Source organism: Canis lupus, chromosome 1, assembly GCF_003254725.2.
Source record: "Canis lupus dingo isolate Sandy chromosome 1, ASM325472v2, whole genome shotgun sequence".
Classification (NCBI taxonomy): Eukaryota; Metazoa; Chordata; class Mammalia; order Carnivora; family Canidae; genus Canis; species Canis lupus.
Window position 1 is genome coordinate 82,050,995 of NC_064243.1, and position 17,440 is coordinate 82,068,434.

Below are 17,440 nucleotides of genomic sequence, written 5' to 3' on the forward strand. Positions count from 1 at the left end.
ATATGACATGTAAACAAAAAAACTCTTAATATTCATCCTCAAACTACTTCTCCTGCAGTCATCTTAAACTCAGTAACTCCATTCTTCTAGTTTCTAAGGACAAAAACTGTAAAGTTTTCCCTGACTCCTCTTTTTCTCTCCTTACTGCTTTCAATCAAGTGGCAAATTCTTTTCATTTTACTTAATCACTTACAATCCTATTCTCCATTATACCATCGTCCCAATACCTTTACTTACTACCTCCATTATTTTTTTAAAGATTTTTTATTTATTTTATTATTTTTTTAAGATTTTGTTTATTTACTCATAGAGACGCAGGCAGAGACACAGGCAGAGGGAGAAGCAGGCAGAGGGAGAAGCAGGCTCCATGCAGGGAGCCCTACGTGGGACTAGATCCCTGGTCTCCAGGATCACACCCCGGGCTGCAGGCGGCGCTAAACCGCTGCGCCACCGGGGCTGCCCTACTGCCTCCATTATTATAACAGATCCTAAACTAGACTACTCACTTCTACCCTGACTTCCTTACAGTAAATACTATAAACACCTTCTAGAGTGAACCCTTTAAAGTGTAATTTAAACCTCTGAGGATTAATTTCTTACTCTCATTCAGCCCTCAATATCTGATTGTCATTCTACATTAATGTCACAAAGTACTTTTTCCAACTCCTGATGAAACATAAAGAATATATTCCTTTGATAATCATCATTACCCAGAAAATGTTGGGAAGCCATAGATTCAATCAAGCAACAAAAAACACAACTAACAATCAATAGCTACAATAAAAAGGCAAATAGCACAGCTAGAAAGTGAACATATCAGTCGAATAAACTCCAAAGAGAGATAAGTGACCAATGCACACATGGAGAGATAGATGGTCAACATCATGTGTCATTAGGGAAACGTGGTCCTGTGAGAAAAGACACACATTTAACCTTTCCCAATGAAAAGTCTTGAATTCTGAAGATAAGGAGAAGATCTTATAAGCTTCCAGAAAGAATGAACAAGTTACCTACAATAGGGAAAAAAATCTAACAGGCATCATATCAGACCACAACCCTGGAAGCCAGAAAACAGTGAAATATCATTACCTAGCACTGAGAGGAATTCCATGCCCAGACATTATTTCATTAATCAGTGAGAGAAAAAGAAAAATATGAGGGAGGAGTTGCAAGATTTCAGAGTATATCAGTACATTTGCAATGTACTCCATTTGAGGAAACTGTCCCAGGGAAAGACTAATCGAACATCAAATAAAATCAGAATGTAAATGTCAGTCTGGGGAAAAATGAAAAAGAAGACTGGTAAGCAGTGAATCTTTATACATGTCTATATATTGCATAGATAGGAAGATTCTGACTAGAGATAGGTAAGCTAAGTCTAACTGCAGGCTCTTGAAAATGGAAGATTTACATTATAAGAATAACAAAAATCCCAATCTAGAATTAAGATGCCAAATGATAAAATTGAGGCATTGAGGGTGCCTGGATGGTTCAGTCAATTAAGCATCTGCCTTAGGCTCAGGTCATGATCTCCGGGTCCTGAGATTGAGCCCTTTGTCAGTTCCCTGCTTAGTGGGGAGTCTGCTTCTCCCTCTCTCTGCCCTTCCACCCCCCACTCATGCGCGCGTGTGCTCTTCTCTCTCTCTCTCTCTCTCTCTCTCTCGCTCTCTCTCTCTGAAATAAATAAATAAAACCTTTAAAAAAAAAAAAAGAAAGAAAGAAAAATGGAGGCATTGAAAGTTCAGTGGGAAAGAGGAGAAAAATACAAATGTCTGAAAACTCACCAGGCATAAATTTCTAGCTGAATTTCATCTAACCTTTAAAGGATTGACAATACTTTTATTTAAATTGCTCTAAGCCATAGAAAAGGATGAAAAGCCCCCAATTCATTTTATAAGATCAAAATAAACTGAATCAAAGCCAATAAAAGGTAAGCCAAAATTGAAAATTACAGGCTAGTTCATGAATATAGATTCAAGAAACCTAAATAAAATATTAACAAATAGAACAGTCATGTATTAAAAAGAAAAAGAAAAAAAAAAAAGCAGACCATGACTCTTTCCACAAAGTCAAGGGTGTTCCCATACCAGGAAGTCTAGCAACATAATCTATTACAGCAGTCCTTTGAGGAGGAAAACCAGATGATCATATCTTTAGGTGCTTAAAATATATTTAGTAAAGTGGCAGCCATTCCTACTGAATAAAATAAGATTTATAGAAATTATTTAATAATAAGGCTATTTACCAGACTGATGGCAGATAGGATCCTAAAGTGCAAAATTAAACAAACTACACACCAGAATGTTCACCATCATCATTATGACTAAACACTGACTTGGAAGAAATCCCAAACTCATTAACACAACAAAATTAAATAACTACCCTAACATTTGAGAATAAGAATAAAATTCTTTGGTTTTGCTAATGATATAATTATATGCCTAAAAAATAAATAAATAAATACATAAAGTAAAAATGTGAATAAGAAAAGACACAGAACAATAAGAACAACAAAACCCATACCACAAGTATGGGTAATTAGAGAATTTGGTAATTAGTTAGACAATCCCTATTTTACAAAATGAATGGACTTTTCCATGTCCTACTGTTAATTACAAAGAAATAGAAACAGAGGGGTACCTGGGACACTCAGTTGGTTAAGTGTCTGCCTTTGGCTCAGGACATAATCCTGGGGTCCTGGGTTCAAGCCCCACATCGGGCTCTCTGCTCAACAGGGAGCCTGCTTTTTGCTTTCCCTCTACCTCTCCCCCTGCTCCTTCTGTCTCTCACTCTCTCTCTCTTTCAAATAAATAATTAAAATCTTAAAAAATAAATAGAAACAGAAAACTGTTTTGTTGTGCCCAAGATTAGGTATCCGAGAAACCACCAAGGAGCTGACATCGATGCAAACACACGAAGGTTTATTTGCAAGCTCGAGCTTGGGTCCAAGTGTACCCGACACAGCGGCGCGGGGACTTGGACCCTGACCTGGGTTTCAGCTTAGTTTTAAGGGCTGGTCTAGGAGACCTCCAGAAGGGGGGGAGCAATTCCTCAAGTTCTGTTTACATTCTGATATGGGGCTTTCAAGGGCATTGAGCTCAGTTCTTATTCTAATAGGAGCTTCCTGCCACTGGCTTGGGCTCTGTTTTTATTCTAATATGGGGCTTTCTAGGACGTTAAGCTGTAAACTGTTTTCTTCCTGTAACTGAAGTAAGGTAAAATTCAGTTCTTATTCACAGGGGCCTGGGATGGCTGTACTTGTGCTAACTCTGAACTGAAAGTGGAATGGCCTTAATTTTCTCGGCCTCCACAGTTTCACTAACAACAGTGGCAAAATATGAAATATTTCAGAATAGATTTAGTAAGAAACAAATCCCGTATGGGAATATGCTTTTTATTTTTAATATTTTAAATTTTTATATGACATATACTTTTTTAAAAAAAGATTTTATTTATTCATGACAGACACAGAGAGAGAGAGAAAGAGAGAGAGGCAGAGACACAGGCAGGGAGAGAAGCAGGCTCCATGCAGGGAGCCTGCCGTGGGACTCGATTCCAGGTCCCCAGGATCACACCCTGGGCTAGAAGGTGGCGCTAAACCACTGGGCCACCGGGGCTGCCCGACATATAATTTTATTGAAGAAAATAAAACAGTTCTGAACAAATGAAAAGACAAACTATGTTCTTCAGTAAAGAAATTAATATTATAGAAATATAGTATTAAGGGATCCCTGGGTGGCTCAGCGGTTTAGGGCCTGCCTTTGGCCCAGGGCATGATCCTTGTCGCCTCTCCTCCAGCTGCAGAGCAGTCCACTCCAATCTCTGTCAACTCCTTGCCTTCTCTTCCAACTCTGACTGCTCCCATATCTCTCTTACAAGGATTGTTGTGATGACATTAGACCCACGGGATAATTCAGGATCATCTTCTAAACTCAAAATCATTAACCTAACCACATCTGCAGAATCCCTTTTGTAAAATAAAGTAACATTTTCTGGTTTCAGGGATTAGGTAGTGGACCTCTTGGGTGCAGGGAGGGTACACACTATTTGGTCTACCACAAACACTAATATGATTCTTTTGTTTTAAATATCTTATTCATTCATGAGAGACAGAGACATAGGCAGGAGAAGCAGGTTCCATGCAGGGAGCCTGATGTGGGACTTAATCCCTAGACACTAGAATCATGACATTAGCTAAAGGCAGACACTCAACTACTGAGCCACCCAGGCATCCCACAATAGTATGACTCTTAAAATTGTTATGGAAGAATAAATGCCCAAGAAGAGCCAAGAATGTATGAAAAAAAAAAAAAGTGGGGAGGGGACACACTAAGGACATTACAATAAAATCAGTATAATATGGCAGAGAAATAAATAGATTGGTGAAACAGAATAGAGAATTCAGAACGATATCAGTATATATTCCATACATGTGTGTATAAATGTGTGTATAACACAAAAGTGCTCTTTCGACTCAAGGAGATAAGAATGGGTTATTTAATAAACAATATTAGCACAACTATCAAGTCATAAAAAGGAAAATAAAAGTAGACTTGCATCTCACAAAATACAAAATGGTATAAATTATCTAAAGAATAAAGTTTCAGGGGCAGCCCGGGTGGCTCAGCGGTTTAGCGCCGCCTTCAGCCTGGGGTGTGATCCTGGAGACCTGGGATCGAGTTCCGTGTTGGGCTCCCTGCGTGGAGCCTGCTTCTCTGCCTGTGTCTGTGCCTTTCTCTCTCTCTCTCTCTCTCTCTCTCTCTGTTTCTCATGAATAAACAAATAAAATCTTAAAAAAAAAAAAGTTTCAAATGCAAACCAAAACAACATCCAAGGCATGCTCAGTGTAAAGATAAGGACTTCCTTCTTAACCCAGACTGGAGTCCCAAAAGCTATGCTTAAAAAGATAGCAAATTTGAACATAAATAGGTGAAAAACCATATTTGAAAAATGTGCCAGGTAAAAATCAACTGACAAAAAAATAAACAGAATTCAAAAAAATGTGTAATGCCAGAGCCAAATGTCCATGCTTCCACCATACAAAGAGCTCTCACAAATGGACGGGAATGAAACCAACAACCCATTAAAACCAGCAAGCTCACCTGGCCATTGGATGCTCCCTTTCCCCATTTTCTATCTCTAAAGGAGGCTGGCTCATCTTGAGACCATTTTCCGAGCTCTAAAATGCTATTATCTTTATAATCCTGTAGCTGTCTCAACCAAATGGATGATGCCTTTGCCGGTGACTAATAGAATTATGGTTACCTATTCCTGCCCGTAAGGGAATCCGATGTTTTTCACTTCTCTCTCCTGCAATTTAAACTCAAAGAAGAATATCCTTATTTATTTGGTGTCTTCCCTTCTTTTTCTCTTCTAGAGATCCTTAAAAGTTTTCACAGTGAGCTAAGTTTGGATTTGTGTGTGTGTGTGCATGTATGTGTTTAATGGACCCAATGTTATTTTGCTTTCAGAGTCACTCTCGCGTCTGGATTTCAGATTTTAAGGTGGAGTATTTTGTTTGTTGTGGTCTGTCAACCTTCCCTCGTCTTTTATTCAGCAAGCTTATGCTACATTTGAAAAGAAAAAAAAGAACGACCCAGAGTTGGCAACACAGGAGGAAAATCCAACCTCATCTTGTGCCTAAGACTGTACGCTCACTTGTTACACCCATAAAATAGGACTTTCTATTTTAATTCAAATTCTTTCTCTCTCTTCTAAAACATAAGTCCAGACTGAAGATAATGTGTGGGTGTTACAGACACATCTTCATTGAAATCCAAATCTAGAATCTACAGAAATTCTAGCTGACATTACGATGATAAGCATCAAAGACAGAAGTTCTCTTCAGGGACACGGTAGGGTGCGGGTGAGGATACCAGCCCTAAAACTATACAGGCCTCAGTTTGACTTTCTTACGAGATTTTTTTTAATTCCCCCTAAGCCTCCATTGCCCCAACTTTAAAAAGAGAAGGAAAATAGTATCTGCTTCACAAGCTTCTTTTGGAGATTAAATCAGATGGTGCACATAATTTAGCCCAGAGCTTGGCATATAGTAAGATCTCCAATGTTCATTGTTATTATTTTGCTCCTATGTGGAGCCAGGAGCACTAAAGTAGGGGGTGGCGATACTTCTACCTCTCTTCTGGGACCTCCTGTAAATGAGGGGGAGGCTAAGTAGAGAGATTTCCAAACTCAGAGTCCTCAGAGCCCTGGGATCCCACAGAGGGGCATCAGCATGAGGCAGTGGGGTGAGAAGCTTTGTGACTTTCTGTTTTACATAAAAGGAACCTGCCTAAGATTTCACTTCAAAAATCACTGATCCTTATAATCTGCAAGGCTATTACAATTCTATTATTCAGTAGGCATTCCTCCTTTTTAAAATGACTTTCCCCAACTTTTTAGTAATCTCCTGTCATTATCCATCCTTAGCCACCTGATCCCTCTTGAGAGAAGGAAAGCATTTGAGAAGCCCCCGTGTGTTTTAGTGTGGATTACTTTGATGTATTATGCCTTCTAGGAGGTGCTTGCATTTTTAAAAGAGTCCAAACAAGAATAGAACAAATAAAGATTGCTTTTCTGTTAACAGAAACCCAGGCACTACTGATCTGGGGAGCCCAGGGTTGGGAGTGGGGGTGGTTGGCAGTATCTTTTGTAGAACTGCTAAAATGGCAACCCCAAACCACTGCTTTCAGGAAAGAATGACTGGCATTTGTGAAGAGATTCTGAGCCTATACGACAATTTCATCTCCATTTTCTAAGCTGATTAACACAAACTGCCTGGAGGTGGGATCCTACTTTTTTTCCCATTTGCATTTCCAAAATGAGGACAGGGAGGCCCTGGGTGGCTCAGTGGCTTGCTTCAGTTGGCAGAGTTAGGCCCTGACTGGAGTGTTGGGCTCTCTCCCCAGGCCTGCAGGGTCGCCTCCACCCATTCGGGAAGCCAGGCCTGCCGTTTCCCTACAAGGCACAGACTTTTGAGCATTGCATCTGCAGAAATGGCACAAGCAGGGTGGCTGGTTTTTCTGACGCGTCCTCTCTGAGAATAAAGGAATGGCTGTAGCAGAACTGTGGGCTCTCAATGAGTTCTTTGTGCGAATAAATTCCAGAGTTTTTATGGACGATGATGGCATTAAGGGCTGCTTTTCCCCCCAGTAGTCAGAAAGTTGATGTTTCAGCCGTGCCTGGCTTTCCTCCAGAAAACTCTTGGCCATATGCACTGCTAGTTGCAGACTCCTGGATCAGCAAACTTTAGAGACTGGAGGAGAGATACCTAAAGCTTAGGGCAATCCAAGAAGTCCTCATTTTTAACGAGTATATTTTTCTTTCCCTGTTAAAATCCCTGGTGACATAATTTTTTAAGGTGCAAAAAGGCAAACGTGAAAGTCATTAATCACTTGGGGAAAGATTGCCTTTTCCTATTGTATTCACATAGAACAAAGAACAAAGCTACCTGATTTGTACTTGCACACTCCTATTAAGACTGGCTAGTATAAGGGCAGATGTGTAATAAGATCCCGATACATATTTGTTGAATGAGTGAATGGATGAATATTTCCTTTAATTTTTAGGACCCAGAAATCATGATAGCACAACTAACAGAAACAACATGGTAACCTCGTCTGGGATTGTCCTTCATTACATGGGACTCCTTGGAAACACCAGCAAATAGCTCTGAGGTTATGGCTCAGCATTCTCACAGAGACCATCACCTTGATAGTCTTAGCAGCATCTCTGACAGGGAAGAGAGCCACGCTGAGGTATCCATGAGGCTTTTGAAGTCTGGTGGGAGGCAGGTCTTCCAATGCAGGATTGTGATATAACAGTTTAGGATAGGTAGACATAGCCAGGTGAGGGTTTTACAGTAAGTTTTCAGGACTATCGCAGAGAAAATTGTCATATGATGCTATTCAATGAAAGATTGGTCAGCCTGATGTTTGCTCAATTGGGTTTTTCCAAAGTTATTTGCAACTTTTATTATCTTGAGCAAGAATTTCCTGGATTAGGAAGGCCTGATGATGAAGACAGTGGAATAGCTAGGTCATGTAAATGAAGATAGCAGAATAGTACAGTCATATTCATCTAGACCAAAGTCTGTAGGCTGCAGCCCAAAGAGCAAAGCTGGCCTGTGGCCTGTTTTCATGAGTAAAGCTTTATTGGAACACGGCCATGTTCATTTCTTAAAGTATTGTCTGTGACTGCTTGCGTATTACAAATGCGGAGTTAAGTAATTGTGATATAGATTCTATGGCCACCAAGTCTAAAATAGTTATTATTGGGCTTTTTACAGAAGTTTGCAACCCCTGATATATAGACAGTACGCTGTGTGAGAGCACATGGTTCCATTTCTTGTAATATTTATTCATTAAGTACTTATTAAGTGTCTCCAATGTGCAAGGTACCTTTATAGGTTCTGGGAACAGAGCGCTTAACAAAAACAAAATATGTGCCTTCATGGAAACAAATCAATAAATAATATAAATTAGATAGAGATAAGCACTCTTAAGAAAAATTAAGCATGGTGGGGCACCTGGTTGGCTCAGTTGGTAAAGCATGCAACTCTTGATCTCAGGGTCATGAGTTTGAGCCCCAGGTTAGGAATAGAGATTTAAGAAAAAAAAAAAATTAACCATTAAGCATGGGAAGAAGATAGATGTGTAGGTTAGTGAGAGGGGTGGAGGGGTCTCTTTGGGGTATGATAATCAAGGAATACTTCCCTTAAGAGGTAGCCTTTGAGTAGAAACCTGGATGAAGTGAATGAATTGTGTGAAGATATGGATAGGGCTCTCAGGAGAGATATCTATGCAGAGGGAACAGAAATGTGAATATCCAGGGCTGGAAAAAACTGGTGTGTTGATAATAGCAAGCAGGCCAGTGCATCTGGAGCAGGTTAAGCAGATGGTAGAGTGGAGAGAGTTGTAAGTGGAGAGGTAGCAAGGGCCAGGTGAAGTAGGAGAGCCTCACCAGAGGTGGCAAGGTTTGAATTTTATTCTGAATATGATGGAAAGTTCAGGGGGGTGGAGGGAGTTGTAAGCAAGGGAGTGATGGGATCTGACTTCTGTTTTAAAGACTCAGCCTGGGGCTCGGGGTGGCTCAGTGGGTTAAGTGTCTGACTCTTTTTTTTTTTTAGATTTTATTTATTGATTCATGAATCACACAAAGCGAGAGGCAGAGACACAGGCAGAGGGAGAAGCAGGTTCCATGCAGGGAGCCCGATGTGGGACTCAATCCTACGACCCCAGGATCACACCCTGGGCTAAAGGCGCTACTAAACCACTGAGCCACCCGGGCTGCCCAGTGTCTGACTCTTGATGTTGGCTCAGATCATGATCTCACGGTCATGAGACTGAGCCCCGTGACAAGTTCCCTGCTGGGCATGGGCTTGCTTAAGATTCTCTCTCCTTCTGCCCTTCCCCTAACTCCCACTTGCACTCTCTCGCTCTCTCTCTCTCTCTCAAAACAATTTTTTAAATTAAAAATAAAATAAATAGATACTCAGTCTGGTTGCCAGGTAGACTATTGCCTGTCAAGGGACAGGGTTGCTACCACAGGAGAGAAATGAGGCCTAGATTACTCAACAGGGACCAGAGGTGATGTATACACATCAGTGTAATTTGGGACAATTTCTTTCTTCTTTTCTTCTTTCTTCCTTCCTTCCTTCCTTCCTTTTTTCTTTCTTTCTTTCTTTCTTTCTTTCTTTCTTTCTTTCTTTCTTTCTTTCTTTCTTTCTTTCTTTTCTTTCTTTCTTTTTCTTTCTTTCTTTTTCTTTCTTTCTTTCTTTCTTTCTTTCCTTTTTTTTTAAGATTTTATTTATTTATTTGAGAGAGAGAGAGAGAGAGCATGGGCACAAGCAAGGGGCAGGGCAGAGGGAGAAGCAGACTTCCCACTAAGCAGGGAGCCCTAAGGTGGGACTCAATCCCAGCACCCTGGAATCATGACCTGAGCTAAAGGCAGATGCTTAACAGCTTGAACCACCCAGGCACCCCGATTTGGGACAAAACTTAAAGACATAGTTAATAAGATCTAAGAAAGAGTTGAGTGTGTGGTATGACAGAGAGAGTCAAGGACTATTCTAAGGATTTAGAATTGAGTGACAAGGTGGATGATGATGCTGTCTGCTGATGCAGTGGAAGACTTGGAAGCAAGTTCTGGTGAAATCAGGAGTTCTGTTTTGTTCTTGTTAAATTTCACATGCGTTAGATATCCAAATGTGGCTGTCATGTTGACAGTTGGGTAGGAATATGTGCAATTTGGAGAGATTGGGCATCATATCTAATTTGGGACCCATCAGCATATGGAAGGTATTTAAAGGCATGGAATTTGGTGAGATCACGTAGGAAATAACTACAAATAAAGAAAAGGGCCTGATTACTAGCCATAGGGCCAGTGAGCTGGAAATACCCCTAGGTTTCTAGTGAGAATTGGTGGGGCACATCTCTTCCCACCCCCCACCCCCAATCAGTAATAGTATGCTAAGAGCTAGAAATCAGCCATAGTGGAAATATTTGCATCTTGAAGATTGGTGAATGCCACACTCCAGGGTTTTTTTTTGTTCCCCATGGAGCCAATGCTAAACATTAGGCAGCACACTACTGCCTGGGACCCTCACATGTCGAGGTCATGAAAAGCAGGAAGAAACTATAAGAGATTGAGAAAGACTAGAATGTGAATGAGATAGGAGGAATAGCAAAGCACTGTGGCATTCTTGTTCAAGGTTATTATGGTTTTTCATGTCAAGAGATTTCTCTATGATCTTTCTCTGCTCTCCTTGCCCAAAGGCTTCAGCCCTTGGATAGAACATAACAGACACACAACATAAATATATTTGTTTACCTCTCCAATCTATCCTTCACGCCTAAAGACTTCAACTCATCCTATGAACCCTCACACTCTGAGAAGTCATTAGGTGAAAAAAGATTTCCATGAATTTTAATAGAAAAAAATTACGATATGGTCTATCTCAATCCAAGCAAGATATCCAAGTGATTTCTGCAAATAGAAAAATATAACCTTGATAGCAAGTCTAAAGAACTAATAGAGGATAAATTGAAAGTAAATAAGTAGATACTATAAATGTAATTTAAATTAGTAAAAATTTATTTTAGTCACTGAGTGAGGAAGAAAAGCCTTCAGAGTAGGTGGTAGAAGAGGTAAGTGGGGGTGGGGGTCATAGTCTGGGATGTGTACACTTTTTAAAAAAATACTTTCACATTTTTTCAACCTTTGTGTTTTGTGGTTATCTTACACTCAACATGCACTTAAAAATAAAATCATAGCACTGAAAAACACAGGTAGAACTAAAGAAAGACTAAACTCAAGATTGCCTTGAAACATTTGGCAATACTCTACATGAGCAAGGGGACTAGAGGATGCTGTCCCCTCACCCTTCCTGCCTGGCTCACTCACAGGAAGCAAAATGTCAGGGTTGCATGTGAATAAGGTAGACAAAGATGTTAACTGACCAGAAACCATTGTGTCAAGTGAATTGGTGAGTGTGTCCTTGCCTGAAACCATAATGTCAAAAGAGCAGTTCTTAGAGAGTGTATAGTTATTGTGTTGTTTTAGGTGCAAACTTGTGACACACACAAAAAAAGAGTGGGGGGAGATGTGCAAAAGGTGCTGAAACTTTTCAGCTCCATGTGCTAAAAAGTTATTCACAGGACAGTGGTTACAGAAGGCAAGTCTGTTTTTGATTCTGCTGTCTAAGAAGAAAGCTCTCTGGGAGCACCCTGAGTGGCTCAGTCAGTTAAGCACCTGAATCTTGGTTTCAGCTCAGGTCATGATCACAGGGTCCTGGGATTGAGCCCCAGCATGGGCTCCTTGCTTAGCGGGGAGTCTGCTGGGGATTCTCCACTCTCCCTTTGCCCAATTACCTGCTCACATTCTCTCTTTCTCTAAATAAAATCTTAAAAAGAAGGAGAAGGAGAAGAAGAGAAAGGAGGAGAAGGAGAAGAAGAAAGCTCTCTCTGCTGTATGGCCAGCAGCAGCACCTGAACATTCCAGAAGAACGCTAGTATGTTCTGCTTTTGAAAGACTTCAGCCTCACAGAACCCCTGTGATCCTCACCAGTATTATTACAGCTACTGTTTATTTAGAATCTAATACTTATGAAGCGAAGTAAAGAGTGTTTATCCTCCAATATGCAGAGCAAGAAACTGAGTATCAGGAAAGGAAGTCATACAAGAAGAGTGGCTATAGGCATCATCGTCTGAGCAACCAGAATTAGAAGATGAAATCTTTAAATAATGGTCTCTTCAATTGTGTGACTAAAATACTTGTCCTTATGCTTCTTGACATTACACACACTGCTTCAGCAGCAGGAAAACAACAGAACAGAACAGAACATATATTTAGTAAGAATAACTGAAATAGAAAGCTACCATGAAGGTGCATTGTTAGTAAAATCCACCTGTCAGCCAGATGTGAATGACAATGGCAGTTAGCACATTTTATACTGTTTTTTCTGGACCAAATTGGCAGTTAGGGATTTTGCTCACCGATTCTGGGAGATTCACTCTAAAACACAAAACCAGAGGCACCTGGCTGGCTCAGTCAGAAGACCATGTGACTCTTGATCTCAGGGTGGTGAGTTCAAGCCCCAAGCTGGGTGTAGAGATTACTAAAAAAAAAAAAAAAAAAAAAAAAGAATTTCAAATAACAACAACTAGAAGAATACAAAACCAGTATTTGATAGGATAGAAATTCAAACACAGCTCTCTTCCGCACTAAATGGCATTCCATTGCAATAGGCAGCCTCTTGCCTCCTCCACACAACCCCCACCCAGAGCCCCATTTCTCCCTTTGTAGTGGTGCTGGGGCTCTAGCACCTTTTCCTTCTCTGCCACATTTTTTCTTCCACTTCATCTTCATGTTTTGCTCCAGAGAGAAAGCTCAGCCACTTCCCAGATCGCTCCACACTCTGCTCCATGGAATTCTAAAGAGAAGATTGTAAAATTACCTCTTTGAGTACCAAAGTCTTGGACGGGAACTAGACATCATGATCCTTTCCCTTCCCCCAGGCCTATCATCGACGACACAAATTGTACTGTCTCTTTCAATCACAAAGATTACTGATATTACTGTTATTACTGATATTACCTCCGACTACCTCATCTGGATGTGAATTTGCACTGTGTGATTTCCCTTCTCCTCCCACCCTCTAATTCTCAGCAGGTTGAAAGGCTTGCTGACCACCTGCATGTGTACCACCAGAAAGAGGAAATCCCCACGTTCACTCTATTCAAAAGTTTGTGACATCTCCTGGAGGAAACTCTAGGCTTGAGCCTGGGTTTCTCTATCCTTCTATTGACTCCCACCAACTTGTCTCCCTGGGATGCCACATTTATCATTTCCCTGGAAAAGAAGACTCAGTTTGCAAAATATAAGACTTTCTAGGAGGAAATACCTGGAAGTAGCCCCAGACAAAAGTCAAAAGCCAGAGTCGACAGATGTCGGTCGGATGGGCCTCTGCAGCCTCACCTACAGCAAGAGGAGCCAACACAAGCCTCGAGAAGCTAACATGCTAGAAAGACAGCCATTCCTCCCCTGTGAGGATGCTATGGGACATGGTGGGAAGAGAGTAAGAGAATAGACTCACATTTTAATCCTGGCTCTTTTACTTTGACTAATATATTTTTTCATCTATTCATTCATTCAGTAAACGTTTATCGAGGACTTACTACATCTCAAGCCTGGTTCTGAATTCTGAAGATATAATGAGGAACAACAAAACATCTTCATCCTCAAGAAGGCTAACATGAAGAGTATATTAGATGTGTATTGTCGGTCAATTTATTTAAGCTCTAATATATTCTTTTTTTTTTTTTTTTTATGATAGTCACAGAGAGAGAGAGAGAGAGGCAGAGACACAGGCAGAAGGAGAAGCAGGCTCCATGCACCGGGAACCCGATGTGGGATTCGATCCCGGGTCTCCAGGATCGCGCCCTGGGCCAAAGGCAGGCGCTAAACCGCTGCGCCACCCAGGGATCCCTAAGCTCTAATATATTTAAAGGAAAAATAGTACCAGACTGACACGGAAAGTTTAAATTAAATAACGTAAAATGCTTTTTGGCGGGGGTGCCTGGGTGGTGCAGTCAGTTGAGTAACTGACTCTTGGTTTCAGCTCAGGTTGTGATCTCAGGGCCATGGGATTGAGCCCTGTGTCTGGCCCTGTGCTCAATGCACAGTCTGCTTGAGATTTTTTCTCCCTCTCCCTCTGCCCCTCCCCCAATGCTCATTCTTTCACTTTCTCTCTCTCTCTCTCTTAAAATAAATACATCAATCTTTAATAAATAAATAAAATGTTGTTTGGTGCCTAGGACATGGTAAGCAGGGAATAAATTGTAGCCATTATTACTATGTATCATCCCTCCCCCATCTCCCTAGTTCCCTAATTCTCCTTCAGTTAAGCCAAAAACCCCTAAAAATGTCATTAGCTATGACAAGCAGTGGTATTCCAGACTTGGTGTTTGTGATCCTGTGATTTTAAAGGCATGGATGGGCACTTACTGGACCTCGGGTGGAAGAAGTCTCTAATGCCAGAGCTCAAGGTACACCAAGGCCATACTTGACACCTCCAACCAGTGTAGAAAAGCAACATTGAAGAGGAGGAGGTTTTTTAAATTGGACAGAAAACACTGCAAAATCTAACCAGGAAAATGCAGAGTTGTTTGGAAGTCACAAGCATGTGGGATGAATCTAGAAGAGAGACATTATACACTTCTGTCGTATTCTCATGCTGCATTTTATGACATTTGTCTTTTCAAGGCAAATTTTTTAGATTTATCATAAAATCCAGCAAATGCTTGGCTAACAGCTGTGTCCATCAAAGATGGAATTTCCCAGTTTCTACTAAGTTGCGGCATGACCTTAAGTTTAAGTAAATGTTTATGTGTAAGTTTCCAAGAGTTTGCTGGCATAGAGATTAATCTGGAAGGAGAAAAAGGGGATTTTTATTCTAGGCTATAAAATGGATCCTGGAGTGGGTTGTTTTGTTTTGGGTTTCCATACCTGCCCCCTCTCTACTTTAAACATTCTTTGGTACAGATGTGAAACAAACATGTCTTTATATCTGCCAATTGAGTAATCTGATCTTCAGCCAAAAATATAACTGGCTCCTAATAACCAGGTATGATGCAAAGAATGTACCTCAAAGGTTATTCTACATGTATTCAAGTAAATGGGGTAGTTGTGCGAGTCCCACGAATTTTCCAGTAAAGAAAACAACCAAAGCAAAAAAAGAAGCTTTTGTTGTTGAAACCTCTGACCAAACTAGAAACAGACCAATTTGATATTGTGTTTATCTGGGGAACTGCTAGTCTAATTCAGTCTCTTCCTGTCCTGTGAGGAGCTGTGAACACTCAGGACATCCTTGTACTAAAAGGAACATGGGGCAGATATGTATGACTCTCTCCATGTGTCAGAGGATCACACAACCTCACAGGTTTTGATTTAAGAAATCTGACTCTTTGATTTAAGAAATTTGACCTCCAAGTTTAGTTGTAAACTTGCTTAAATGCAAATTCTAAGGCTTGTGAAACGTCTTCATTTCCTGACATTTAGAAATGATCCCCATACCAAAATTAGGAATTGTAAGTTGACTGAAATTAAGTCTGTTCATTGCTATGGAGGCTTAAGATATTGATTTAACAAGCAAGTACCCAGAAACAGTATTTAGCAACAAAATTCCTTCCTTATCTTGAAAGGTTTTGATTCTGAGAATCTACATAACTACTTTCATAGACCTTTGGCTGACAGCTCACACAACCATTAGCTGGGACCTCATAGAATACGTTTACAGTTTGAAGTAACGTCACTGTGGTGATATTGCATGGATGGGTACAAACATTCTATTTTGTCAGGTTACTTACCTGTTGATGTCTATCCGAAATATAAAAGTAATTTCTTTTTTTTCTAAGTCTGGCAGTTATTTTCAGGGATTACTGTTGCTGTTCTTGCTGCCTATCTCCAAAAGAGAGCCAATAATTTTTCTCTTGTATTTTAGTTCTGCTAATTGACAGATTAGAACATAAATAGAAGATTTATGTTTGTATGAATATTTGTGATCCTTTGACTTGGGCAAAATGGCATGTTTTCATCAACTGGAGTCTGAAAATAGGGAAATACAGAGAATTCACCATGAAAGAAAAAATATATATCAAGAGATGTAACAATTTTTTCTGCGTAGGTATTCAATATCTACTCATCTCTTCTTCCTAACAGACCTATACTCTGCTCTGGCCCCTAGCCATCAGAGGGTAGCTCTATCCCCAGCTCAGAATGAAAGCTGAGACTACAAACTTTCTCTCCTGTAACTCAGAGAAAGGAATGGATTCCACATGGCAACTTAGTACACACACGTGCATACTATATACTTTTTATAGAAAACTGAAAAGATGCTTTAAAAAACAATATCCACCTTTATGATCTGCATTATACTTTGATATGTTTCTTCTATTCTATTTCTTTTTTTTAATGATGATCCTGACCACCAAATTTGATTTCCCAACCCACTAGTAGGTCATGAGGCAAGTTTTAAAAACTATGTCCACCCTACTCCTCTTGGCAATGGCCTGCTTCCAGTTTAGTGACTCATTCAAGTTCAGGAGACATGAGAGAAGTCTGCCAGATATTTTTCTTGAAAAATTTCTTCGCTTTTAGATTTAAAAAGGTGCATTATACTGAGTTTATGGATTGGAAGAAATTTTGGAACCAAAGAGAAATTTATTTCAAAATATTTCTCTGACATATACTTAATGTCAGACTCTATGAGATATAGTAACAAATCAGGACTGTCCTTGTTGAGCTCACAGCCAGTTAAGCTGGATAAACATTGAACAGGTGTTTCCAAATGTGACTGTGTTAGAAACAAGAGGAAAGACATATCATAACAGAGCTTCTTTACTGTAACCCTGTTGTTCTCATTTGGGGGGGGGGCAGTTTTGCTCCTCAGGGGACAGTTAGTAAAGTCTGGAAACATTTTTTGTTGTCACAACTGGAGGGGGTTCCTACTGGCATCTAGAGTATGGAAGCCAGGGAAGCTGCTAAAGCATCCTACAATGCTCCTCATGGAGTCCCCCACAGGGCCTTTCACAACAAAGGATTGTCCAACACCAAATGCCCTCAATGTGAAGACTGAGAAATGTGCCTGGTTTGTGTAATTTTCTACCTAGAAATTCAAATTATTGAAGATTTTCATTTTCAATTGTTTATATTCCGTGTTGTTCAAATTATTTATGAATGAATATAGAGTACTTAGAACAGTTAGACAGTTTTTTTAACATTAGAACTAATTTAGCTTCTTAAAAGTATGTTACTTGTCCCTCAGAAAAATCTATTATGAAAGTTTATAAACAATCTTAGTGTAATCACTACTCAGTTAAAAGAAAATCACTAGAAATATAACTGGTAATTCTTAGCTGAATAAGGAATTCTTTTTAGCCAA

At 40.1% G+C, this 17,440-nt stretch overlaps 1 protein-coding gene across 1 annotated transcript in view; it reads right to left on the minus strand.

The window, feature by feature from the left end:
* The window catches only part of LOC112644693 (glucosaminyl (N-acetyl) transferase 1), a 49,532-nt gene extending 33,534 nt beyond the window's left edge, over window positions 1-15,998 (minus strand). Inside the window, exons 1-3 of the transcript XR_007400999.1 lie at window positions 15,867-15,998; window positions 12,825-12,931; window positions 12,495-12,616 (exon numbers count right to left, since the gene is read on the minus strand). The gene's annotated coding sequence lies outside the window, so the exon portion shown is untranslated. The remainder of the gene's footprint in view (window positions 1-12,494; window positions 12,617-12,824; window positions 12,932-15,866) is intronic.
* Window positions 15,999-17,440: the final 1,442 nt, after the last annotated feature.